Source organism: Vicugna pacos, chromosome 33 (genome assembly GCF_048564905.1).
Source record: "Vicugna pacos chromosome 33, VicPac4, whole genome shotgun sequence".
In the NCBI taxonomy this organism is placed as follows: domain Eukaryota; kingdom Metazoa; phylum Chordata; class Mammalia; order Artiodactyla; family Camelidae; genus Vicugna; species Vicugna pacos.
Genome location: NC_133019.1, coordinates 6,640,875 through 6,667,881, shown reverse-complemented (window position 1 = coordinate 6,667,881; position 27,007 = coordinate 6,640,875). Strand labels below are relative to the sequence as shown.

The window sequence follows — 27,007 nt, the reverse complement described above, 5'->3', positions numbered from 1 at the left end:
ATAAAATGTCCTAGACTCTGATCTAAGACCCTTAGGTGGGGACAGGGCCTCCAGAGCAGGACTGACTTCCGCATGCAGGAGGGAATGTGGCATCTGATTTCACTTCCCACAGCTGCCAGCATAAAGTCGGTATTTTTTTGTGGAGCAGACAGAGTAAAGAGAGAATAAAGTGTTGAATTGTTTGGCATTATCATGGATTTCAGCTCCCCAGGACTCCTGCATAAAGAGATGGAAATACAGCTGCCGGAGCCAAGAAACACATAGAAGTATATGAATTTATTACATATTATCTTTCCTCCTTCCAAACAGCCCTGGAAATGTCAAAAGATCATCTATTGTTTCATCGTTGATAAAAAACAGTTTGGGTTTGGTAGGCTCTGGGCTTGGGCACGAGGCAGGCAGCGGGAGAGGAAGACACAAACGCTTCCCCAGGGTGAGCTTCGGGAGGCCCAGCCATCTTTCTAATTCTTCCTTTCTGGGTGCGAGTCTCACAGGTGTATTTTGCCCAGGGCGAGCACGCGATTGCACAGTCGCACGCTTGTAAATGTGTAAGTGCCGACCATGTGCCAGGTTCTGTGCGCGGTGCTGCCGGAGAGCCCAGGGTCAAGCTCATCGCTGCAGGGGGCTTGGAGCCTGGTGCTGACCGTGTGCTAAGGGCGGCCACAGCATCTCGGACCCAGCTAACTCGGTCTGCCTGGAGAATCCAGAGCAGGGGTGGCTGTGCCGCCTGGAGGAGATCCAGGAAGGCTTCACAGAGAAGGTGACATCTGAGCTGGCCCTTGAAGGATGAGTGGACTCAACTCCTGGCAGAGGAGAGAAGCAGAGGCATGACATGCAAAGAGAAGAAAGTATGGATGCCACAAGCTGAGAGGCCACGCTCAGCTGTCAGACCTAGAGGTCGGGCCTGGAGAGATAGATGGTACCCAAGCCAACTCTCTGGCCCTGAGCTGACCCAGTCCCTGGCAAGCCACTGAGTAACTGAGGCCATGTTTGATCAGAGATCTGCTTTTCTCACTCTCCTTTGATGCTGACATGGTGTAATTCTCCACCTAGGAACCCCCACGGCCCACCTCCACCCCACTGCCTTCAGCAGGCTGCCGTGTACTTGCAGCTGGGCTCAGAGCCCTCCAGGGAGGATGGCCTCCAGCTCACCTCCCCAGCTGACCTCCCTTTGCTGGAGAGAGGCCAAATGTTGGGGAGCTCTTGGTCACCCCATGTCCCAGGGGAGCCACAGGGCCATTGGGATTGGGTCAGGCCCTCCAAGGTCAAGGCTGTCTCCAACTCAGCGCCATTGCCAGGAGCCGTCATGCAGAGCCAGGCCCTAACATACAGATGGTGCCTGACAAGGAAGCAGGGCAAGTGTGTGGGCTGGGAGTCCCCAGGCCTCTCCTCTTATGGCTGGACACCCACCCAGTGGGGGGCTTGGGTCTCCCCTCCTGCCTGCCCTCTCCACCTCTTTTCCCGGAAGGGCTGCAGGAGTCAGGGTATTTCTGAGTTGTGAGAAGCCTCTGGAGTAGTGTGGCTGTCCAGCTCCAACCTGAACCCCCCGCTCAACCAGCTCCCCAGGCCGCAGGGCAGCCAGTTCCACCGCCAGGTGGCTCTTCCTCTTACTAACCTGAAACCTTCCTCCTATGCTTCCCCCTAGACAGGGAGATGTGTGAGGGGCCGCTTGCTCAGAGGTCAGGCCTCTGCCAGCTCCAGGTTCTAGAAGGGACACAGGCTGAGTGGGCCCGGGCCTCTGCCTGGTGTCCCCCGTAGACTCCTTGTTGCTCCCGTGCTGGGTGCCGGGAACCAGGCAGCAGGTTCCCTTCGCGCAGACAGCTGTGTCTTTGCATCTTCCAAAACCTTAACCCCCACGGAGGTAGGAGAGGCGCCAAGCCCAAGCGTAACCTACATCCCTTACTTTTGATTCTGCTTTTCAGTTTTCATAGTTTTTTCCCGAGCTTGTTTCTCTTGTGACCCTCAAACCACCCTGAGGGGTGTTCGTCACTCTCACTTTTATGGACGAGCAAACGGGGTACAGACGAGTGCTGCGCCTGAGGTCACGCAGCTCATTTGTGGCAGAGCTGGCGCTGGGCCCCAGTCTCCAAGTTTCCGGTCGCAGCCCAGCTACCCTGCCACGTCCCCAGGCAGGCCCCAGGCATAGGGAAGGATGCAGGTGCCATGGTGAGCCCTTCCCTAACCAGTGAGACCCTACACTTGCCTCAGCCTCCTCCGCCCTGAATCAGGCTGTCCAGCATCAGGGCCTCTGAGATCCCTCCCAGCCTCAAGGCTCCTGCTTTATCAGAAAACTGCCATTTAAATGTTTCTCCTTCTGCCTTCGGGAAACGTTGACAAAAATGGAGGACAGAGCTGAATCAGCATCGCAGAACTGTGCAAGGAATTGGCCTTCCATGCAGAGCCAGGCTCTAGGAAAACAGCACAGAAAAAGGCCCCCAGTGTGCACCTTACCACTGAAGGACGTGGAGGCTGGTGGGAGAGACGGGCAGTCCTCCACAGAGAGAAGTAGAGCCGTGTTCATGTCAACGTGTTCACTGCCCAACCCTCTACCCACCCTCCATCCACACTGCCTTCCCAGCCGCCCCAAGACACGTGACACCTCTCTGAGCTAGGGGCTTGATATAGGCCAATCCCAAAAGGCTTCTTAAGAATGCAGGGAGGTTGCCAGGCTCTGGAAGCAGCAAAGAGCAGGGCTGGAGGGGACCCTCCACACACGCAGGGAACGGGTCTGCACACGAGGGCTTGGCAACCTGGCGGATCCAGAAAATGGCTCTGGGCCTCTCCAGGGAAGGCGGCGCAGGTGGGGCTGCTTAGGTAGAAACCAAGAACTGCCGACACTCTGGGCCCCAGCCCCAGGGACCTGCTCGCCCAGCTCTGGCCCCAAAAGGAAGACTTTCCATTCCCCTTCCCTGGAAGCCCCCTCACTTACGGGAAGCTGGGTGTTATCTTAAGGTCTGTAAATGGCCTGCCTGCTTTTCCAGCTGGAACTGTTCATTGAGAACAATTAGCATGCAGTTGAGAGCTGGAGTGGAGCGTATGGCCGGGGGTCCCTGGGAGCCAGAGTGCAGCAGCCCAAGAAAGAGGGGCGGAGGGGTGTTTGGAAAGAGGGGTGCTCCAAGCAGATCCTCCAAGGAGGGACCAGAGGTGATGGCTTATGCAAGATGCCTTTTGCATCCCAAGTTGTGAATGCCTTCAAGGTCCCTTAAACTGGCATTTTATGTCAGGAGACTCAAGCAGCCTGGGGAACGTCCTTCTCTGGGGAGCTTGAGGGCAGACACCCCGGGTCTGTGCTGGGGTGAGGGTGGGGATCCTGAGTGGCTCGTATTTACCCAGGCACCCTTTGGTGTTCATTCATTCCCTAAATGCTGACTGGAGGCCCATTCTGTGCTGAGAACTGTCCTAGGCATTAGAGAGACATCTGTGAAGAAGACACACCAAGGTCCCTGCCCTCATGGCATTTTCACTCTGGTGTGGAATGCCTGGCACGGCACAGAGGTCACTGCTGAGCGCGTTAGAGGGCAGGCTAGCCTTACCAACCAACAGGGGCAGCACTATGATTGCCTTTTTACATGCAAGGAAGTGGAAGTTGTCTGAGCTAGGAAGTGGTGAAGTCTGGATGGGAACCCATCTGGCCCAATGCCCGTGGCACTCACCTTGCCTCAGAGACAGACAAGATGCCCAAGTCCACACAGACAACCTCCAGATGGTCTGTGCAGCCACCGAGTCCCGGATTCTCCAAGTGGGAAGATGGAGGGAATTGCTGTGGCCTCCGTCTTTCCCAGAGGAAGAGGGGATCCTGGAGATTTAGTGACCTGCCTACGGTCATGTCCAGTCACACTGTCATAGAACAGGAACCTAGAGGTTCTTTCTATGGAACCGTGCCAGCTTGTCAGGGCTTCTCAGCAAGCCCACAGCTGTGTCCTCAAAGAGAGCCAGCCCCTCGCCAACTCCAGAGAGGGTACACCCTCTCCAGGGCCCCACCTGCACCGCCTGTCCCAGGTCAGAGGGGCTCCTGGGCTGGACAGGGGCTGACTCAAGGAGCCTCCCCCTGGCCGGGATTTGGCCCCCCTGGGGAGGGGGCTGAGAAGCAGCATGGGCAGCCACCCCAGCCCTAGTTTTACTGTGCTCCAAGGAAAGGCTCTAAACAGGTGTCAGGTGTCTTGCAGGGTCAGGAGCTAAACAGCACTCTGTCTGGAAGAAAAATTGCAGTAACAGCATCGGGGGCAACTGCGAAGGTGGAGGGGAAGAGAGAGAAGAGGCAAACTGACCGTAATGCAGTGCTTATGAGACTTAAATTGGAGCCCAGGGCAGGTAAAGAACAAAGCTATAAATCCAGCCTCCTGGAAGAATATTCTGGAGGTAGGAGACACAAGCTCACTTAAAATATGTCTGAGATGAGAACCAAAGATCGTTATTTTTGAGTAAGGATATAAAGTGCTAAACACTGCCTTTATTAGTCCTTTCTAAAAGCCAGGTGTAAAATACTGCCATTCCCAAGATTGTGTTTTTCCTTTTTTTGTCTTTTAATGGCAGAAATTAAAATCTCCTTAAGCCATGAGCCATCACTCCCCAAGGTGAGCCCCCAAAGCAGTTCTGCCAGGGACCCCTCCCCTCACCCAGGGGGCAAGGTGGCCTCCCCACTGAGCCTAGCACACCCCTCCCCTTCCCCTGGCCCCTAACGGCGCTGAACGCCTGCCTGGCAGCAGGTGGCTGAAAAGGCTGCGAGGTTTTATGGGTCTGCCCCAGTAGACCCTGTCTCCCACCAGTTGCCAAGTTGGCCGGTTGCTCCTGACTCACAAGTACCTAATGCTGGAGACATTCAGGCCCTGGAGCGCGGCCAGCAGGCCTTGTGCAGGATGGCACTGGCTGGCTGGGCCCCGGGTGCTCTCCACTGGCCCTTCTCCTCCCGGTGCCAGCTCTCTCTCTTCCTTCCCACCCTGTCTTTCTTTCTTCCTTTTTTCTTTTCTTTCCATCAAAGGCTGATGCTACCAGAGAAAAAGTTCATAAAAATGTTATGTCCACCATAAAACCCCTAATGTGGCATTCTGCATGATCCATGCATTAACATTAACATTTCCCAGACAGTTATTGTGAGATAATGGGCCCCGCTATAATTCAGCGGCCACGTTCCTTCGAGCAAATGTTATGGAGGAATAAATGACTTGCCGAGTGTGCTGCTGCAGCGGGGCTGGGGACAAGTGAGCAGCTTGAAAACGCGGGCTCTGGACCTTAGAGCCCCCACCACGGCCGTGGAGGGGTCGGGGGCTCATTCTGAGTCTGACCACAGACTCTCTGTGGACCCTGAGGCCAGACCCTCTCCGTTCTGTTTCTGTTTCACACAACTCCCATCTTTCTTCTCAGTGCTATCCTGGAAGAATTGGCCAAGAAAAAAGGATTCAAGGCATCAGGCTCCTAGGCGGGGCTGAGAGGGTGATGAGTAGCTTTGGTACATTAATGAACAGCATCCTCCTCCCCATCACTCCCCCCATGGTCCCAGTACACGTCACACTCATCTCTGGGACAGCACTTATCACCTGTTTTTTGTGGGGTTTTTTTTTTTTGTTATTTGTTTACATGGCTGTGTCCCCTGCTATACCCAGGCCCTCCTTACAAGCTGCGAACACATCTTAGTCTTTTTGGTGACCTAGCACAGAGCAGAGGTCTAATATGTGTTGGTTGAAAATGGGGATGCATGGATGGATGGGTGGATAAATGGATGGATAGATGGATGAATGACAACAGAAAAAAGATCCAGAAATGAAAACAGACCATAAGACAAACAGGAATTGACTTTAGAGACTAAGGGGAAATAGTTAAAACATGTGTTGCACAAAATCGTAAGTGTGTCAGCGTGAAAGGAACTTAGGGATCTGCCGCTGTGCTCATCTTCAGGCACATGACGCCCAGAGGAGTTGGGTGCCAACCCAGGACGAGCACTCTGGACCACAGTTCAGAGCTCTGCCAGCTACCACCTTGCCACTAACATGCAGGCTAACGCTATGCAGAAGAGCCCTTTTCTGCTCTCAAGGAGTGGCTTCCTGGGGGAGAGGACACATCAGGCACAAAACCAACCTACCATACTTCGAGGCAGAGCACAATGAATGCGGCAGCGGGACGTGTCTTCAGTTCAGAGACTTGAAGGCACGACCAAGGATATGGGTCTTGGAGGATGAACAAAACCGGAAAGGGCAAACTCGGAGGGGAGGGAGAACGTCTGAGAAGAGAGAGCAAAGGCACAGAGGTGGCTGGAAGGAAGAACCCCTCGTATCGGGTGCTAAGTGCACAATCCGGAAGCCCGTTTGGCTGTTGGGTGGGCCTTCCTTAGACTGTGCCCCTTTACTGCTCCTTGCTACGCCCTCCTGCCAAGTTATCAGCTTGTGGTCATGCCATGTGGTCAGCTCTCTGGCTTGTGCCTGGGCTGGGCCTTGCCAGCTTCACTGGCCCTCGGAGCTCCAGAGGTGGCAGCCACGCCCCTGCTGTTCTTTCCCACCTCTGCCCAGTCCTGCTCACACCCCAGAGGAAGATTAAACAGGAGCCACATTCCTCCCAGGAATGTCAGGAGGTGGGGAAATCTCTGTGAGAAGCACCAGGGAAAACGCTGGCTCTCTTCCAAGTGCCACACGTCATGACCACTGTGATCTCTCCCAGAGCAGTTCCCCAGAATGAAGGACCAGATTTATTAGCTGGCAGAGGAGATGGTGACCTCCACAATGTATTCGAAGGACCCTGGAGAGGCTTCGCCCCAGTCAGAAACACTTCCTCATTCAGAGTTCTCATGCTGCCCTGGAGCTGGAAGGGGCCCTGGAGGTCAGCTGGTTTACCTGCCGTGCTGTGTTGGCACGTCCAATAGGCAGACTTCCGTTCTCTTCCTAACACTCCTGGCAAGGGCAGCTCTCCTTTGTTGGGGCAGCTCTCACTGGTAGATCTCCCTCACCTGAAGGTGAAATTTGTCTCTGTCACTTCCACATTTCTGTTCCGCTCTCTGGGCAGCGCAGTGTAAGACCAATATTTCCTCTGCATAATAGCTCTTTAAATACCGAAGACAAGACGCATGCCCCTCCCTAGCTCTTCTGTTCTGCAGGTATGTACCTGCCTTTAGCATCCTAGCCTTCCTCCTTAGATGCAGTCCAGATTATCAGTGCTCCTCTGATGAAGAAAACATGGTTCTCCAGCGCGGTCTGAACCGTGGCTTCCTTCACCTGGACTTGTAGGAACACAGCCTCAGATCACAATTGCCTTTTTACTGTTTTTGGCAGCCACATCACAACACTGGTACTTATGGAATTTTTAGCCAAACGTCCCTGTTTTTTTTCATATGTGATGCTTTTAAGCTCCATCTCCCTCACTTATACAGTTTCCATTTTACTCCAACAGTATCAATTTATATTCCTCTCTATTCAACATCTCCCTGCTTTCAACCTGTGTTTCCTGTCTCGCAAGCTCTTTCTCCATCTTCACTCTGTCTTTAAACACATTAACTATCCCTTCAGTGTGTGGAGGAGTAAGTACACCTTCCACAACGTCATGCAAATTGTCAGTAAAAATGCTCCGCAGCGCAAAGCTGGTTATCTCAACATGAAAGGCCTCCCTCCAGACTGAAATCTACTAATCAATATTGACTGGGGACAATTACAATCTACCGAAAAGTTCGCCTACCACTTTTCCCATCCAACTTACTCTCCTTTATTGAACTATAGTTGAAGCACAATATTATGTTAGTTTCATAGCGATGCTATACAGTGAGCTAGTGATTTGATATTTGCATATATTACAAAATGAGCACCATGGTAAGTCTAGTAACCATCTGTCCCCAGGCATCCACTTACTCTTCCATTCTGTCCTGTCCTGTCCAGAATGATGTCATGGAAGATGTTGTAATTTATCTTGCTGACATCAAGATACTTTTCAGAATATTCCTTGTCTACCAACCTAGGAATTTTATTTTTTTTTTTAAGGGCAGTAAAGTCAGTTTGACGGGACTGTTTTTCAGTGAAGCTGTTCTGGTTCTTGGACATCACTTTTTTGCTTCGTAAATAATCCAATTGAGAATTTTCATTAGCAATGAATATCAAACTTACTATTATGTAGCTTCCAGAATCCGATGTTTACTGCTTCTATGAAAATACAACTTTTGCGTATTTCCGTCTCTAAAAACGATTTCTTTTGATCAGTTCACGAACAGCTAACAGTGGTTCTACAATCCTGTCTTTAAGTTCTTTCCTTGCTTCAAGATGTGATTTGCTGGTGTCCGCAGCCTTGACTTTATTTAAAGCTATAAGATACTGGTTTACCACCTCCTCACCTATCTCAAACTTGAAACCTTTATAAAATCATTTTTCTGGTTTGATGATGTTGTCCTTGAAGAAAACAAAGCAAAGTGGGAGTTAAATCATTTGCTTTCCTTCTGTCATCTGTAATCTCCTATGTCTGCCCCGGGCTGTAGCTGCCTCAATCCTTTATTTTTGTCTCTTTCCATTTTGCTTCAAGTATTGCTTTTTAAGAGAGAGTGGAGAGGGGAGTGTGCAGAGGGAGAGTGTGGAGGGGGAGGTGGGTGTTTTCAGACTCCACTTCATTCTGGTCTTTGGCCTTCCTAGTGCACTTTGAATAGGTTCAGGCTACACTTGTGTGTTGCTTCTTGTTTATAAGCCCCTCCTTTCATCTTCTGCACACGTGCTTCTAAATCATCATGGAGCTCAGATATGAAAATTCAGACAAAAGGTGTGATATCCATTACATTTCACTTTCCCCATTAGAAAGGCAAAGGTCAAACCCTCCCCTCTTAGAAACATAATTAGCAATGCAATTCAACCTAACCAATATTTTTTGATCACCTCTTAAGCCAAAGGCATGGTTCCAGACACAGTGGTTGATACAGAGGTGAACAAGAATTCAACATGATGGAGGTGGCTGACACAAATGACCACAGCCCCAGAAGGGATGAGACAAAGATGACAATGCTGGTTTACACAAAGTGTTGGGAGACCCTAAAGAAAGAGGGGCCATTTCTGCCAGAGAAGATCCAGGAAAGATTCATATAGGAGGTAGCATCTGAGGTGGTCTTGGAAAGCTGGGTAGAATATCAGAAGTCAGAGATGCAGGGAAGGCTATAAATTCCTTAGGAAGGCAAGAAGGTAAAGAAGCAAGATGGTGTTTGTAGAACAGCAGATGACTTTGTATGATAAGACCATATGGTGGACTGGGGGTAGAATATAGCCCCACACATTCACTCCAAGCTTTCTTCTCTACCCCAGTGTCCTATCCAAATGTTAGGCATAACACACCCTCAGATAAACTCACCAGCACCTCCTCTAAACCTGTTCTTCCTCTGTAATCCACTCCCCTTTTTTGATGACATCACCATCCTCCCAGTAAACTGAACACTGAACTTAGAATCAAAAGATCTGCATTTGAATCTAGGATCCAGCTCTTCATTTCTCTGAGCCTCTATTTCTTCATCTGTAAAATGGGGGAACAGTGCCTAACTGCCCTCCTCATGTAGGAGAGTCGTGAGGATGAAACAAGAAAATGTGGAAGGAACTGCTTTGTAGATGGTGGCGTGCTGTATGCAGGCTAGAACCTCATCACTCTGATGACTCTGGTCCCTGGATGGGTGCACCGGGTGGTGAGTTGTCCTGGATGAAACTGACGTTTCCTGGGGACGGTGCCTGAAGACCCTTGTGGGGGGAACTGGGAAGGGGAGCAGGGCAGGGTGGGGAAGCCGGAGGCAAAGGGAGAGATGTGGGAAAGGCCGTTTGGAGGTTGCAGACCCAAGCCCATTTTGGTTGGGACTGAAGCAGGCTGTTTTTGAGATTCTTCAAAGCTGTTGGAGTTCACACTGAGTGTCGGGCTCTGTGGGGAGTCACCCTGCCGTGCCTCACCTCCAGAGAGCAGGCTGTGAGGTGAAGCAGGAGTGTTTCTCGGCACCTTCCAGCAAGACGCCTAGTGCAGAAAGGTGTTGTGTGGGAGGCAGGGAAAGGCAGGGCCAGAAGGGGCCTCGGGTCTCAGATAATTCTGATGCAGACACACCTGCATCCTTCCTGGCTACCCTCTCCATGTGCCGCACACTGCGGGCCCTCTGAACACGAAGATGACACAGCCACCATCTCTGACTTCAGAGGACGCCTTGGGAAGTGCCGGTACTTAGCCCACGTGTGTGCTCGGAGTCACAGGAGCGCAGAGGTGGAAGTCACTGTCTGCCAGAGAGGAATACTGCTGAAAGCCTCCAGGGGCAGAGAGCCCAGAGGTGAATCTTCAGGAATGTGTGGTCGTTCAGGTAGACAAGGCAGGAAGGGCAAGCCAGGAGGAGAGCGCAGCAGATGCAAAAGCTCAGGGACCTGAGAAAGTGTCTTGAGCTCCCGGAAACATCTGTTACCGTGTGCCTGGAGCGCGGGGTGAGGTGAGGGAGGAAAGAGGACGCAGTGGGAGGGCAGGGTGGGCATAGACAGTGGGGTCAGGAAGCAGAGGGTATTTAAAGTACCTTTAGGAAGAAGTATCAGCATGTGATGGAAAGTAGGAGATGAGAGAAGGGGGAGGAAGGAAAAGAGGTGAGGGCGTCTCCAGGTTTCCTTCTTGGGTGCCTGCAATGACGATGCTGCCATTCATCCGAAACAAGGAAAAACGTGGGGAACCAAACGGGGAGAGTGGGCAGCATGGAGATAATGGGGTCATCGCTGGGCGGGGCTGAGTGCGGGGCGGGGCTGCCATGGGGAATCTAGGCAACTCTGCCTCCTTCAGTTTTCCATCTAAGTTCTCCTGCCCCAGGTAGAATGTACTTTGTCTCTCAGTTGTATTATAGTCCCTTGAGGGCAGAGACTGGCTCTTACTCACCTTGGTACCCTGAAGGCAACCCTGGCGTCCTCATAGCCTCCACGGTCACACACCAGTCCTTCACCTTCTCTGCCTGAGTTGCTTCATGCACTTGACAGTACCTCGAAGGCCACACGGAAAAGCAGACACACGCGGTGTGAGTCCTGGCCGCACCCCCACCAGCCGTGTGTGAGGAGCATGCTGCCTGACCCTCTAGTCTGTGTTGTCTAGTTTTGTAGCCACCAGACATGTGTCTATTAAAATTTAAATTAAATTAAATTAAATTAAAAATTCAGTTACTCAGTCACACCAGCCACAGTTCAAGCGCTTGCCAGCCACGTGGTGTCTACGGTACTGGATGGTGCAGACAGAGAACATCTCATCGCAGAGAATCCTGCTGGACAGTGTACACGGGCACCTACCTCACAGGGTCAGTGAAGGTCGCGAGATCACGTGTGTGGAGCTAGGCACGATGGCCAGCACACAGGAACCTTCAGTAAACATCAGCCGTTATTATTCAGAATGAGCTGGGGGCAGAGCTGAGGGCTAAGAGGGCTGTCATCTCCTGTCCTTGGGGAGAATAAATGGATTCATGGGGAGAGTTGAAGGGGCCTCAGTGTGCACTGAGAATTTGGGGTTAATGTGAGTAGCAGATCTTTGAGAACCTCCAGAGAGAGGCATTTTGGGGACTTCAGTGACACTAAGATGATCTGGAAAAACAGGGGTGGTGCCCCGCTGTGACATCACTTACCTGTGGATCTGGGTTTGGATCTGGCTCTGGGTCCTGGACTGCAGCAGATGGTCTGGGACCTGGGGGCGGGGAGGGGATGGGGACCCCGGCTCAGAAGTCCATCTGTGTGGTAATAGCGGGAAAGGCACGGAGCTCGCGTCCAGATGGCCCGGTGATTTCTCTTCCTGAGTGCGTGCTGCACCTCTGCACGCCCTTGCCCCTCTTTTGTGCCCTGCATGTTGGGGCTGAATGAACAGGATCCATCACCGAACTGGAGCCTCAGGAAGGGGAGAGGGGTTGTTGCAGGGGGCCCGGCGGGAGGGAGTGATGCTAGATACCAGCAGCTGGGACGAGGGAGGCAGTGCTGCTGGGGGACACCCCTTCCCGGGGGCCATCAGAGAAAGCCTGCGTTCCATTCCTGAGCCTGGAACCAGCTGGCAGAGGTTTTCCAGTGAGGATGCCCCTTGGTTCCCCAGCCCAGCAGACAGCCCTAGCTGAGGAGCTTGGATGGACAGACCCTGGCCTATCCCTGATCAGCATTCTCCCTGAAGGGAAAAGCAGAATATTCACTTTGGCTGGGAAGAGGGCTGGGGCAGGGAATCCTGGTGCAGTGGGAAAGCCCCGGCCACAGGGTTCTGACCCAGGCACCCCCCTCTCACTGATCCTCCCCGTGGCCCCAGAGTCATGCCCCTCTGGTTATCAATCTGGTCAAGGGACTGGAAAGGTCATCTCGAAGTCCCGGCCAACCCTCTGTTCCACCAGCGTGTGGAGGGTGGAAGGGAGAGGGTGAAGTGACGCGTTTTCCTTGGACTGAAATCTGCTCAGAGACCGGAGACTCTGTTGTCTCATCCCAGCAGCTCTCTGCAGCCTTCCCGTCCCACCTCCTCCCTCCTCTCCTCCCTGGTAGGATGGATTGAGGCAATGTGGAGAAATCCGAATAACTAATCAGAGTCCTCATTAACCCCCTGCCAGGATGCTCAAACATTCACTTTGCTGTTTGTGAAGCAGGGAAAAAAAAACCCCTCTCCCCACATTAAAATTGATGCGTTATTAATCCCTGCGCTCCCGACCTGGCGGCCGCTTACCCCGTCCTGCCTGGGGCCCAGCGGCTCCGGCTCCACCTCGGGCCGCTTGCACTTTCTGTTATTTATTGGACCAGCGCAGAGAGGCCTCTCTTCACAGGGAGCGGGCTTGGCGCCAGCTCAGAGGCAGCTGCTTTGTTTTCTCCCTGGTGGGCTGGGCCCCACCCCAGGGTGCAGCTGCCAGGCTGCCACAGGCTGCTGGGGTGGGTGGGCAAGTAAACGGTGGGGTGGACGGGTCTTTCTCCAGACCTGCGGGGACCCAGTGAGCTGCTCTCTGTTTCAGACGAGCCAGTCCAGTGGTGGGCTGGGCTTTGAAGGCCTTAGCGTTTGTCTGGCCCAAAAGCCGATCCTTTCTGCACACCTGGGACCACAGTGCCCCACGGCCCCCCTGGCACTGCCCCACACCCCAGCCCCGAAGCTGTTCTCTGGCTCTCCACCCGGGCAGGTAGCCTACGTTGCACACCCTCCGCGGAAGAACAGGAATCCACAAATAGGCATCACGTGTGGGACCTTGAACCAGAAGCTGGGGGAGGGGATACCCGAAGCCATTCGAGGCGCAGTTCCTGTCCTCAGGGAGACTGCACTGCAGTGGGGTCAACTTGTCCACACACACAAAGAACCTTGCTGGAGGGAAGGAGAGAGGGAGAGAGGGAGGGGACCTGAGCAGTAGAAAAGACTCCTCTGGGTTCTCCAAGCCTAAGATGCTGTGAGAAGGAGCGTGGAGAAAACAAGAGCTGCTGTGAGGCCCTCATTCCGTCTGCTTGGTTCTGGCCCAGCCCCCTCTCATTGGCTGTCCATCTGCCCTGTTCGGGTCTGTCCACATCTCCTGCCTGTCTTGACCTATGACCTCACAGCCAGTGCCGAACTGTGTGTAAACTACATTTTGTGGCCCTCTGGATAACATGTTCCTAAAGACAGCTTTGTAGGGAGAAGGAGGAAAGGAGAATGAGCCAAAAGTGGAGGATGAGAAGAAAGAAGCACTTCACCCCTCGCTCTTATTTCCCATCACTTTAATTTACTACGCTGAGCAGTGGTCAGAGATCACCTTCCTGATCTTTGACTCCTGTTGGGGAGGATGATCATTCCACCAGTACTGGTGGTGCTGCTGTGTGCTAGGGATTCAAGGCGAGCAAAACACACCTGGGTCCCTGCCCACGTGGAGCTCACAGCCTACTGGAAAAAACAGGCATAACCCAAATCATCACAAATTAATATACAGTTATAAACCGAGTGAAGGGCTCAAACTGAATCATGAAGTGCGATATGCAGAGGAGGCTTCCCTGCTCTGGGAGGTCAGGGTAGCTCCCCTGAGGAAGGGCTCCAGCTGAGATGCAAAAGTGAAGCAGACTGGTGGTTTCTAGTTTAAGGTGGTTGAGGGAAGAGCATCTTCCAGGAAGATGGGTGGCTTGTGCAAAGGCCCTGTGGTGGGAAAAAACATGTCCTGTTTTTTCCAGGGACCAAAGGCCTGGATGTCTAGAAGGCAAAGAGTCAACTAGATGAAGCAGGAGACATGGTCAGGGCCAGACCACACCTGACCTTCTAGGCCAGGGTGAGGATATTGGTCTTGATCTCAAGAGGAATAGGAGGCCAATAACTGTTTGAAACCAGGGAGGAGAAAGGGAGGGGGTTGAATGGAATTTGCACATCAAAGAGGTCTCCCTGGCTGTTTAGTAGAGAACAGATGGCGGGTGTCTATCCGTTAAATGGGTCATCTTAGTCCCTTGCTGTTTGTTTCCTATCTCCCACTTTGTTGAGCTGAAGTCTGTAGAATGTGCTGGAGCTTTATGAAGGGAGACGTATATCTAAATTTTGACCATCCAGTATTCAGCCTCAGCTCAGAACCCGCAAAATTAAACTCTTACTCTTGAAGTGGCATGTCTCCTTTCCTAACTCACAGAGACTCAGGCAGCTGTGACCATGCTGACCCCTGCAAGGCCAGCAGTATGATGGATGTGGGGCCCTGTGTACAGACCCTGGCCTCCCTGGGAGGAGTCAGGAGGGAAGCAGCAGGGCCGATGGACTGGCAGAGCTGGGAGGAACAGGGAGCAGGGAAGCGGAGAGGTGGGACTTGCAGGGGTACAGGCACCAATCTGGCCTCTTGTGCTGGGCGTTCGGGCACAGTGACATGGACACAAGCGGGCAAGCCCCCTTGGCCACAAGCGCCTCCTCGCCATTTGGCTAATGGCTCCTCTGTTTTGGTTATTCCAGCTGCTGCTCCTACAGAAATAGCCTTTGTTTAGGACAGGGGCCCTTCCTTTCATTTCAACAAACATTAATTGATCTTAGCCTATAGCTAAGAATACTCTGAGCAGTAATGCCCCATAGGAGGCAGAATGAACTACGTACCAAGTGTGGAACCACCAGTAACCCAGTTTGCCTGGGACAGTGTCAGCCGAAGGTTGTAGTTTGTGTATAATTATTAGTCATGCACTCCTTCCCTCTCAAAATCGTCCCAGTTTGGGCGATACATTATGTGGTCACCTAACAATGTGCCACAGCTGTTCAGAGGTGCCAGCAGTCCTTTGCAGGAATTCAGGTGACATCACAGAGTGAATAATATTTAAGCTGCGCCCTTGAGGAATGAGCCATATTTCAGCTATGAGAGCAGGGAGGTGGAGCATCTCGGTCCTGGGGAACAGAACCAGTGCAGGCCCAGAGGCGGGCATGCAGGAGAAGATGAGCATGGTGGACCTACAACCTAGACCAGCTCAGCATACTCTTTACAGAACATTTCAGACAATAACTATTTCAGGTTTTGTGCTGCAGCCATAGGCCCCGGTGAAGAAAGGGGCAGGGCTGTGCGCCAATAAAACTTTATTTACAAAAACTGGCAGTCTCAGGGTTCGGCCTGGGTGTACTTTTCTGGCTCCTGACCTGGAGCATGAGAAGGAAAGTTACAAAAGAACAAAAGACAGGCCTGGAAAGCTCTGTAGGAGCCGTATCATGAGAGGTCTCAAATAACCGACTTACTATTTTTTTTCCAATAATAATAATGTTTTTGAACACATCTAAGGTCCGAGGGTTTGGAAGGCACTGGAGAGAAGGTGGGAGCAGCAGTGAGGAAACCGGATGGGCTGTGGGCCCAGGGGCCTCCCTTGGAGGCAGGTCTGTGGAGCTGGCGTGCCGGACCCTGGCCTCCTCCTTCAGAATCTTCCCTTATGTTCTGGACAGATGCCCCTCCCTCCCCCTGTCCTCAGGGGCCTCACACTCTCTGGGGCAGGCCCTGTGACAAGGTGCTACCCTCTCCTTTCCCGTGGAGTGAAGGCAAGTAGAGACCTCCCTCCCCTCCCCTTCCGACGGGGCGGGCCTGCTGATCACATCTCCCGGGGCAGCCCAGCAACTCTGCCTGCACAACTCCCAGTGGACAGGATGCCGGTGCCCTCGCCATTTAATTATTGCATTGGACTCTTAGCTGCAGAGCTGGAAGGGAGAGCAGCTAGCCACCTGCCACCACTCGTGTCCCCCAAGCCCCCCGGCGTGCGAGGATCGCCTTTCCCGTGAACATCCCTGTAGAACAACTAGAGGTTTCCTCCCAGGCTGCGGAACGTCCATCTCCCCTGGAGTCCAAGAGAGGAAGGTGTTCAGGTTCTCCTGGTCCTGTCTTGCTTCAGGGAACTGCCCTGGAGTAGGTCCTGCTCCCCTTTCTCCCTCCGTCCTGCGCGTGCGGCCTCCTCGGCGCTCCATGCACAGCTGTCCCCACTGTGGGCACCGCCCTTTCTCTCAAAGCTGCCACATCTGTAGATTTTTACTGATGTGGGGGCTTGGCCTGCCAGGCTCATTCACCCCAGGCATAAAATTTAAGGGGATGCCCAAAAGTTCAGCAATCAAGAGAAATATTATTTTAATGCAATATTTTTAAAAAACAAAATTAACAGCAAACGTGCATGGTAAACAAAACATCAACATTCTTAATGACGGCAGGCTCAGTATTACTGACTCTTCCTTCTGCGTTGAATTCTAAAGTGTCCAGGCAGGGCGTGGTTTTGGGTCCTGTTTTCATCTCCATTACTAACGTTCGGGGCACCCCCTTAAACTCTGTGGCCAAGGGAAATGCCACCGGTCCCAGCCCCCGAGGAGATGCCAGAGGGGGCCCTGGCTCTGTGGAGGGCAGAGAGCAGAACAAGTTGAACTTCACTTACGAGATAACGAAATAAGGCCTTCCAAGCCCTTCCACGTCCCTCCTCGTGTCTCACGGAAGGAGTTTCTCACTGTTTTCTCCCGCTCAGTCTGGCCTGCCTCCCTTTTACCTGTTCTCCCAACCAACACCTGCTTTCTTCTCCCTTCTGCTCTGAGTTTTATGCTCCTCCATCTTCGAGACGTCCTAGACTAGATTCACCAGGAAGCTGGTGGGGGAGCTTTAAATTCCTCATTCTCCAGTCCTTTCTTTACCTTTTCTCCTTTGCCCTTATTATCTGACACTGTATATATTATTCAACTATCTTGCTATTATCTGTCCACCGTTCCCCTCTCCTCCCTGACCAGAATGTAAGCCCCACGAATGCTGAGATTTTTATCTTTTTTGGTAGCAGTCGTGAAGAGTTCCTGGCACACGGCAGACACTCAATAAACACCAGCCGAATGAGTCGGTAACAACTGAGCTCCCTTTGCTTTCATCTTTCCCATCCTGGGGCAGGCCTGGCCTCCCCTTTAACAGCTAAAAGACACTGAATCTTTTTCCTAGATGACAGAACATCTGCTCTGGGCCTCCACCCTCAGCCATGCAAACAGGTAGCAGAAGCTTTGAAATCACAGTTGTTACTTAACACGTCCAACCTAGGCAACAGAAACAAATTTTTCCCAGGGCAGACTTCAGGGTTTTCAAGGTATATTGTGTATTTTTTCCCTTTTAATAAGGATTGATGTTCAAGGGAAGATTTGAATTTCATGTAATTTGAATCAATACCTTGGCCAAGATACTTTAAGACCCCGTTTTGATTATTCTGTCTGTAAAATGGGTATACTGGTTCCAGTACTAGTAACTCCACAAAGGCACTGTCAAACTCAGGCAAAATGCTAACGGCTTTGGCTGGATGTGCTCTGTAATGTATAATCGCCATGCATATACAGTTGTGTGAAGTCTCATTAGCACTTGGCCAAGGTCTCCTGATGAGACCATGGCGGAAGTGACCATCCAGTTCTAAACTTCTTCCTTCACAGATGAGAAACTGAGGCTCCGGCGGTGATGGGAGGTGCCCAGGGTCACATCCCTAGTGAATAGAGGAAAGTTCTGGATAGAAGCCGGGTGTCCCGGCTCCCAGAGCTGTTCCTGGCCTCTTAGAGCTTCCCTGGTGCTGATTTCACAAGAACAGGGACTCTAGTTGCAGCTCTCAGCCTAGATGAAACTCACCATGGCTGGAGGGGGGCACATTCTTGGCTTTCAGGTATCCTTGTGAATCCCAGCCCTTCACAAACTCACCCAGGGAGGGAGACGTTTTTAAACAAAATCCTAGTCCCATCCCTTCCATATCTGAGATTTATTTCTGAGAGGCGTCTGAATGAGAATTTTACAGGTGTTTCATTCCCCAGCCTTGTTATGGTTCCTTTGCTGTCCTCTACGAACTGGTTTTGACTGAAACCTCTGTAAGGCACGCAGCAAGAATCCTGGAGTGGAGACCTGTGCCTGGGGTGCAAGTCATCTGGTCAGCAGCATCTCCAGGCTCAGTGTGATCATTGCGGGAGGGAACAGGGCCCTGAGAAGGGCAAGGAGGCACAGAGAGATTAATTTCTTCAATGTCATGCTTCCTGTGCGTTCCTTAATAACTCAAATTTACACGTGTGGGGAAAATCATAATTTCCCATGGAAGACATGGAAGGGGGTCAGAGCCATCAGACTATTTTGCAAGTGGGTGTGTCCACAGGCTCTGAATTGGTCCCACCAGCAGTCTTTTGGCGTTTTTATGGGGTGTGTGGCCATGATTGTGACCAAGAACTGGCATTTGTGCCTTTGTCGGTGGCAGTGTCTCTGATATTATTCGTGTGTGTGTGTGTGTGTGTGTGTGTTATCATCACTTCTCTCTTTGTGACCATGTGTAGATCAATGTGTGTTTCTTTTTAAAAAATTATTTCTCATTTCCTGCATAAATTACTCCATGTAAAAGGCCATCCGGAGCTCAGTTTCTAGCATCCTTTTTCAATAAAGCAATATTATCACAGCCCAGTCCCAAAACTGGTCCCAGGAGAGGCTTTTCCTAGATTCTTTGTCAAACGAAATGTCACCGACTCACCAAACGATGAGAGGAAGAATTCTTCTTGTTTATTTCCCAAGTGAGGCAGAGCAGAAGCAGTTCAGCCTCTTTGCATCCTCTCCCTGGCTGGGCGGGCAGGCGGGCAGGTGGGCAGAGGTGTGGAGGAGACCACCCTTGGACTCTGCCTTTTCACTTCGCCCCCTTAACCAGCTTTGTGACTTTGGGCAAGTCATTTTTCTAACCTCAGTTCCCCCTTTTAAACATAGGACTAGTAACACCTCCTTTGAAGGGTCGCTGCAAAGATTAAATAATAAACTGGGCGACACAGTTCTTTGTAAGGGACATTAGCAGGCTGTGTGCCATACATTCTGCACATCCTCTGCTGAACATATACATTTATTTACTCCTTTATTCAGCCAATATTTATTGAACACCTAATAGGTATACACATTAGGCTCCAAACACATTCTGTTTAGGATTATGTAATCTAGTAGGGTAGGCGAATAGAAATCAGAATTTTGCAGGAAAAGTGCTAAGAGAATGTTGCACAGAATGCTCTAGGCTGCTAGAACCATCCTGTGGCAGCCACGTGCAGGATAAGGAAGGCCTCGGGGAGACTGATTTGCAGGCTGTTGCTAAGCTGAGGTGTGGCAGAGGAGATGGAGGGGAGGAAAATGTGGCTCACTCTATGGGGGATGAAAAGAATGATTAGTTTGTACCAAGATGCACTGACCTTCCCCAGCTTCTGGACTGGGAACCCAGGGTCCATCAGCAGCTCCAGGCTGCTGGTTGGTGAGGGAGCTGGGGCTCCGAGGCTGGACGGTCTGACCGCTGTGGGAGGAATGGCGGGGAACAGGAGGAGGACCGAGCCCAGCTGAGGGCAAAGGAGGGATGGAGACAGGAAGGGCTTTGCAGAGGTTTTCAAAAGGCTTCGGTGGGGCTGGTGGTTACCCTTAGAAACGTAATCCTACTGGGAAAGCCAAGGGACTTCACTAAATTTGGGGCTGGTCTTAGTTGAGTTAAAAGGGACGTGTGCTTTCCATGATGGGTTCCACATGACCCGTCTCTAATCTGTGTGTGGTCAAATTCTGCCGGGTCTCTTGGCTGCTCTTAGCATTCCTGCTCATCCATTCACTCCCTATTTAATAAGCGCACGTGGAGCCTGATGCGAGGCCAGAGCTGGAAGCAGGAGCACCGTGCTCAGGAAGCTTGGGGCTCAAAAGGGAGGGGCGCCCGTGGGAACACGTAATGAAAATATGCTGAGATACCACCTGGAGTTCACGGCTAAGAGCTTTGGACTTTATCGTGAGAGAAAACTTTACAGAGCTGAATCTTGAAGGATGAGTGTGATTTTGCTAAACAAAAGTGAAACAAACTATAATTGCTATGATTGTTTTAACAACGACACTCACCATTTGTGGCTCAGTCTGTGCCGATGCTGAGTCCTTTACTATGTGCTGAGCACATCGTGTGTCTGATGTAACAAATGACATAAAACCCCAATAAACACCCCGTAAGTTAGGTATTACTGTTCCCATGTTCAGAAATAGGAACAGTGAGAGTTCACACAGCCAGGAAGAGGGAGATGGAGGATGTGAATCCAGGCTGTCTGACTTCGGAGTTTTTTCCAGCCCACTGTGCTATCTCCCATGTTCACTTCTTCATCTTACTGTAGGAGGCACATGAAATAAACCACAGCGTGGTCAGAAGCTCTCAATTCAGAGACACATTGAAGTGGAGAGAACTGTAATGCCTTTGACAACAAGTGATAATGACTAACTAGGCAACGTCTAGCTGAGCTGGTTGAGCACTGGTCTGACTGACTGTTTTCCGGTGATGCTTCCTCTTCACGCGGCAAGAACGATCCTCTGGATGTTCCACAAGGGCACAGCACCAGCCCGGGTACGCGTGGAAGGCGTAAGAGAGACTGAAGACACCGATCTTGTCCTCAAACATTTGTGATACATTGAGGAGACTGAGACTAACAGGGAACACAGAAGCTCACAAAGCAAAGTAAGATTAAGGGCCAATCATAGGGCAGGGGACCCAGAGCTTGACTCCATTCAGCTGCAGAGGTTCAGAGAAAGGTAGGACTTAGGGGTTGGGTAGGACCTGCATAGTGGAGAGGAAAGGGGGCCTCCAGGGGGCGTGGGGACCTGAGCAAGGGGTCAGAGGGTGAAGGTTAGCTCTTCACCATCTGTAAAACCATGGCAGCCTGGTGCAGGTGGAGAAAAGGCTCAGGTTTGAAAGACCAGGGGATTAGGTAAGAGAGGTAGGTTGAGTCTGATTACAAAGGACAAGAAAGGAGGCTAAGAAACTTGAATTTTGTCTTTATAGGTCCTGGCAAGTCATTACAGATTTTTGAGTCGGGGAGAAACAGTATAAGCCAGTCTGTAAACTATTTTAGCTTCCATGGAGGCGCTCTCCCTTCCTAGAGAATTGGAGTCTGGTCTCTTTGAGATCAGCCTCATGGCTCTGGTGAAATCTGAGGCTTTCTTGGGGACGACTGACTGCAACAGCTAATCACCAGCAGTCGGAGAACAGGGCCCCCTGTCAGGTCCCGCCTCTTGTGTACAGACGGCAGCGGTGCGAATTGATGATGACGGTGATGGAACAGAATTCTAAGAAGTGGAGGGTTTTGTGCAACATCACACAGCAAATTTTTGGCAGAACTGGGACCAGCTATCTGCCTCCTTAGCTTGCTCACCCCGCAGGGAAGTAGGAGGAGCTATACCCTTGGGGAAACACCCCAGGGACCTGGTAGGCAAACCACACCTCCATCACGGCACTTATGCAACAAAAGGGCCTGCGAGGGTCTCCAGAGTGAGATCAGTGAGGACAAAGACATTGATGTCGTTTGCTCCCGGGATAGATTGCAGGCTGGGGCAACACCCCCAAAGTGGACAGGGGACAGGCCTCTGGTTTGGGCTTCTGCCCAGAGAAGCCAGAGGCTCAGTCTTCACTGCTGTCCTGCTCATCCGCAAAGAGTGTAAGTGGCTAAGCGAGCAGAGGCGTTCTCTGGGGAAGCTTGCTGGGCTGTCAGAGGTCAGGGCGTGCCCCATGAAATGACCTGGGGGCAGCCTGATCAGAGCTAAAGAGCGGGAGCGGGGCCACTCCATTTCTTGGGGATCTTATGGGGACAGAAGGGACATTATCTTCAAGATGAAGAGCCTGCTTCCTCCTTTGTCCCTGAAACATCTGGGCCATCAGGTCACACAGGGCCCGTGTCTTCCCATCCATCTCTCTCTCTCTGTGTCTCTCTGTCCGCCTCCCTGTCTGTCAGGCTGCCTGTTAATTGGGCCCAGCCCAGCCTTGGGATCAGGGCAGCTGTGTCACAGGCGCCTGCCAGCCTCTGGGGGAGGAGGACTTTGTACAGGACGAAAGAGAGGGGCTGACATTCTCTCTGGCGCCCCCAAGGCCCGCCCTGGGGCAAGGCCAGTGTGAGCATGGGGGGAGGGCGACCTCACTGTCCCCCCACCTCCAGGGCTGCAGGCTCTTTCCTGTGTCTCAGTGCCTTCGGTCCTGTGAGTTGCCCTTGTGATGCTCAGAGGAACAGCTGGCAGAAAGGAGATTACCGAATGTACTTCTGCCTTGAAGCTTTCTCCAGGCTGGGGGGACTAGGCAGTTGTCAGTGTGGGAAAGGGGACATCTATGTCTAGTGTCGCCCTGTGGCAGTGCCCTGCATGGGGCACACTGGTGTCACTGGGGACCGTCCTTCCCTCTCAACTGTGTATTTGTTAGTCCCTGAGTGTGGCCAGGGTGGGCTTCTCTTCCCTAAACTGCTGTTGGTCCTCTCTGAGGGGCTCCACTCCTTACGAGGGGGGGCAGGGGTAAGACTAAAGCAGACAGACAGGCAGAAAAGCAGGCATAGCAGCAGGACGTGGGGAGGGAGCTCCAGCCCCTCAGTGACAGAAAGGACACACTTAGCAGGAGGGGCTGCAGGACACACCAGGCAGAGAGGGCTTCCTCCTTCAGCAACCCTGACCCGGACCCTGGCCCTGGCCCCTGCTCTGTGGGCTTTGGCAGAAGCGGAGGATGGGAGGCCAGCAGCCAGAAGCAGCATCGTCCACAAATGACCAGATACCGTTATGTCCTTACCATCTAGACAGTGAGCACCTCAAAGACAGGGAGAGCTTGCCTGTGTGTGTGTGTGTGTGTGTGTGTGTGTGTGTGTGTGTGTGTTTCATCGTTGCACGCCTAGGCCCTGGTACATGGTAGGTTCTTAATACACAGAGTCTAAATTGAAGCAGTTTGCATCTTGAGGATGGAGAGACTAGTAAAAAGCTACCCAAGAACAGAGCTCTCCTCTGCCAAAATAGGGCCCTGACCCCTGGGCAGAAGAGGGAACACTGACATCAGTAGGGCCCCAAGGAATGGCCCATCCCCACATCGCCTCCGCCTTCTCCTTCGGGAAGCCCAACATTTACTCAGCACTTACTACTGCAGACCCCCTCTCTGGATTGGTAAGAAATATAGGAGCAAAGAGAAGTGGGGCAGGGAGCGGGGGAGGGGGAAGAACAAAAGGTCTGGAGTCAGAAGACATGCCGCTTGTGGGCTGTTTTCTTAGGCAAACCCAGCGCTTGACTTTCCTAAGCCTTATTATCCACCTCGATAAAATGAGATCAGCTACCTGGCAGGGAAAAAGGCATCTCTCATAAACTCCAGATACGATGTAAATCGGCGTGACCTTCTCCAAGTAATTTGTAAAAATTCTTTGAAATGAGTACACCTTTGGATTTGGCAACTCCACATCTAGAAACTTACCCTAAGACAATCATCAAGTCTGGAGCAAAACTCAGCTGCAAGAATGTGTTTCTAATGACAAAAACTGGAAATAATCTAAACAACAAATAATAGAAATTTGGCTGGGTAATTGGAGTACATCCGTAAGTGGCATGCCATGTGTCACTAAGATTATTGTGTACGTTTCCCTTATGTGCAAAGGTATTTACAGTACGTCACTAAATTTATAAGGCTGCTTACAGAACAAACAGTGTGTAGAGTATGATCCTGTCTTGAAGAAAAAAGCGTCTCACTCTACATATTAACTGTGGTTATCTTTGTATCATAGGACTACAGCTAACTTAAAATTTTCTCCTTCTTCTGTATCTATTTTGTACAATAAGGATATATTATTTATAAAGGTAATAAAAATTAAGTTATTATATTAACATATCGCCTTCTAAGATTGTTTTAAGAGTTAGAGAAGATACTACATATGAAAGTACTTTGCAAAATGAAAAAGTATACAGCTATAAGACACGGTCTCTGCCCACAAGGAGCCTCCAGTTTGGAGAGAGACGAGAGGGATGCAAGATTAACTATAGCATGAAACAGAACCTGGCAAGAGCTTTCGGAGGGTGACAAATATGTTACTTGGAAACACAGAGGAGGTCAAATGACGTCTGGCTGTAGAGGAAAAAGCCAGAATGTTCAAGTTGAACACTGAAGAGTGATAAGGTTCTTGTCCAGCAGAGATGTAGAATTGGGGCAGTAAGACAAGTGGGAGGTCGTGGGACGGATTTGGAGAACGAAAGGGCTGTGTGTGGATGGCAGTAGCAAGCCTACGGTGAAGGGTCGAAGCTGAGTTCAGAAGGCAGTTAGGGAGGACAGGGGCCAGGCTGCACTTAATCAGCGTGGCCAGTGAACACCGGAGGTGCCTTCCATGAGTAAGGAGTCACTGAAAATTCTGGAGTAGGAGGTGGCACGACTGTAAGGCCATCCCGGACAGTGTCTGGCAAGTCCGAGGCCCTGGATGGATGCAAAATGAAGCCCTCTGCCTGGGAAGCTCAGTCCCAAGGCAGCTAACAGGCTGGAGGGGCGAACAGCAGAGAGGAGGAGGGACTTGGCCGCCGTGGCCAGGGATGAGGGCCCTCTCCAGGTGTATCACTGGGAATGGAAAGGAGAAGACCATCTTCCTCCCAGACTGGAAAGAGCTGGGATGTGGGGGAATGATGGAGAGGGAACATGAGATGGGGCTCAGGAAGGGAGGAAGTGGACTTGTCCCCCAGGTTTGCTGCCCGGGGGACCGGAGAACCAGGAATCATTCACAGAAGTCACAGGCAAGGCCAGTGGAGGAGGAGAGGCTGGGATGGGGGCGCTTCGGTGCTCACAGCATCCTCTCCCTCGGTCCTGATCTCTTGGGTGGGTGATGGCCAGGGGGGCCTGAGCCTTCTGCCACGTTGAATGGATCTCCTATCCATCATCCCTCCTTGGGAGGAATCTGGGCCCCATGTGGGGAAGGGGGTTTTATTTCAACCCAGAGAGATTTTTTAGTGGAAATTCATTAACCACGTGCTCCTCTCCAGTCATCCCATCTCCTAGCTCCCCCACTTCCTCTCCCTGCAGCCAGGAGTTCACACAGGATCCCGGAAGCTGTGTCTCTGCCACCCTCACCTCCAGCAGTGCACACGCACGCGCACACACACACACCCCCAGAGGGAGGCAGGAAAGTCTTGTTGAGGCAAATGTCTGAATTTCCATTTCCCACTGCAGCTCCCAGCCCGGCCACTGTTTAGCTCCTCCTGTTGTCATGTCACTAGTTAATTACATTCTTTACTGAGGTGCAAATGTGTTTTTACAGGGAGACTAAGATGGTGTTAACTAGGAAGGAGTTGTGAATGTTAAAGATGCTTTTACCTCTGGTTGCAGGGCTGGGGCTCTTGGCTGGAGATGCTCCCTGCTGCTGCCCTGAAAATGCAGCCCAGGCATCAGCAGCCCCCTCTCCCTTCCCATGACCCCACCATCCTGGCCCCAAGCGCAGCCTCACTGGAGTCAAATCAGCAACTCCATCCACAGGGAGAAATTGCTGTGAGTGGGAAGTGCCAGGCCAGGCCTTACACTGGTGCTGACCACCAACCTCATTTCTGGACACTTGGTGCATTTCAGACATTGAGAAACAAAATTAATCCACTTTAATCTAAAAGTAAATAAGTAAGTTGTGCAGTCAAATTCCCCTTTAGGCCGAGGCTGTCCTCCACTGCCTGGGTCCGTTACCCCCTGACTCTTCCTCCCCGCTGCCCGCAGGCACCCTCCCCTCCAGCCCATCAGTGTCTCTCCAGACCCCCAGCCAAAGCCTCCCCGCAGGGAAACCATTTGAAACTTCATCTGCACACCTGCACAAGTTGCAACTGCCACCCTTTCTCTGAGTTCCCTACAGTTTAGAACAAAAAGCCAGCTGTGGCTCCCCAGGACCCAGCTTCACTCAGGGACCAGCCCACACTTGCAGGGAGAGAGGGCTGACTATATGTCTGGTGCCAGGGGACCAGACAGGTGACCACAGGGCACTTCCCACTGTGACAAGGGCTGAGCGGCCACTGAGGAGAGGGGCTTGAATGGTGCATGCGGTAGGAAGCCTGCAGAGCACGCAGAGTGTACCCCTTCCCGCCAGCCCTGGAGTGGGGGGGGACAGAGGTGGGTCCTCTTTCCCCCGATCCCCCGCCCCGAGCACTTCTCTGCCCTTCTTTGCAGGTGCGCTGGCTCTAGCAGGCAGGAAGGCATTCTGGCCCAGCTGGAAGTGAGAAGAGGGGAGCAAGTCTCCTGAGGCCCATCCTAGAGGCCGCCAGGATCACCCGAACAGTAAGAAATGCCTCTCCATCCTTTAACACTTAGTTAAACCCTCCAGGCAGATTCTCTTTTCTTCTGAAAACCTCGAGAACCAGCCCATAACATTAGCTGACACTTAGCACACACAACCTTCGACAGCACAGCCCTGCATGATTTCTCCACGTCTTTGCTCCTGGAGGACAGCACGGGACTGTGCCTGGTCCCTGGGCACCTCTCTTTTCTTCTACATACTCCATGAACAATAGACTGTTGTTGATACAGACGGATGGGCTGTTGCTGACACTATGATGATGATAACACTTGTACAACCCTCTGGAGCGAGCGTTATCAGCAGGGGTGTTTCTGGAAAATTCAGTGCCTGGGTCTCACACCGGGGTTCCTGATTTGCGAGTCCGGGTTCAGACCAGGAATCTGCACCCCAAGTGTTTCTGATGAACACAGAGGAAACTGCATCCCAGTGGTTTGTCATGAACTATGAGAAATAGCTCCTCGGAGTGTATAAAGCTTTCTGAATGGAGAATCTCACTTAATCCTCTTATCAGATAGGGTTTTTTAAATCCCCTTAAGTAACTTCATGATCTCACAGACCTAAGTATCTGTATAGGCAGGGATTTGGAAGTCAGTTATCCAAAACAAGC

General features: G+C 51.8%; 1 protein-coding gene across 8 annotated transcripts in view; it reads left to right on the top strand.

The window, feature by feature from the left end:
- The window catches only part of PKNOX2 (PBX/knotted 1 homeobox 2), a 280,687-nt gene that overhangs the window by 164,109 nt on the left and 89,571 nt on the right, over positions 1-27,007 (top strand). For 6 of the 8 annotated variants that reach the window (XM_072953787.1, XM_072953784.1, XM_072953785.1 and 3 more), the window contains one exon: positions 26,274-26,381. The exons of the other annotated variants lie outside the window; for them this stretch is intronic. The gene's annotated coding sequence lies outside the window, so the exon portion shown is untranslated. The remainder of the gene's footprint in view (positions 1-26,273; positions 26,382-27,007) is intronic. 8 annotated transcript variants of the gene reach the window in all.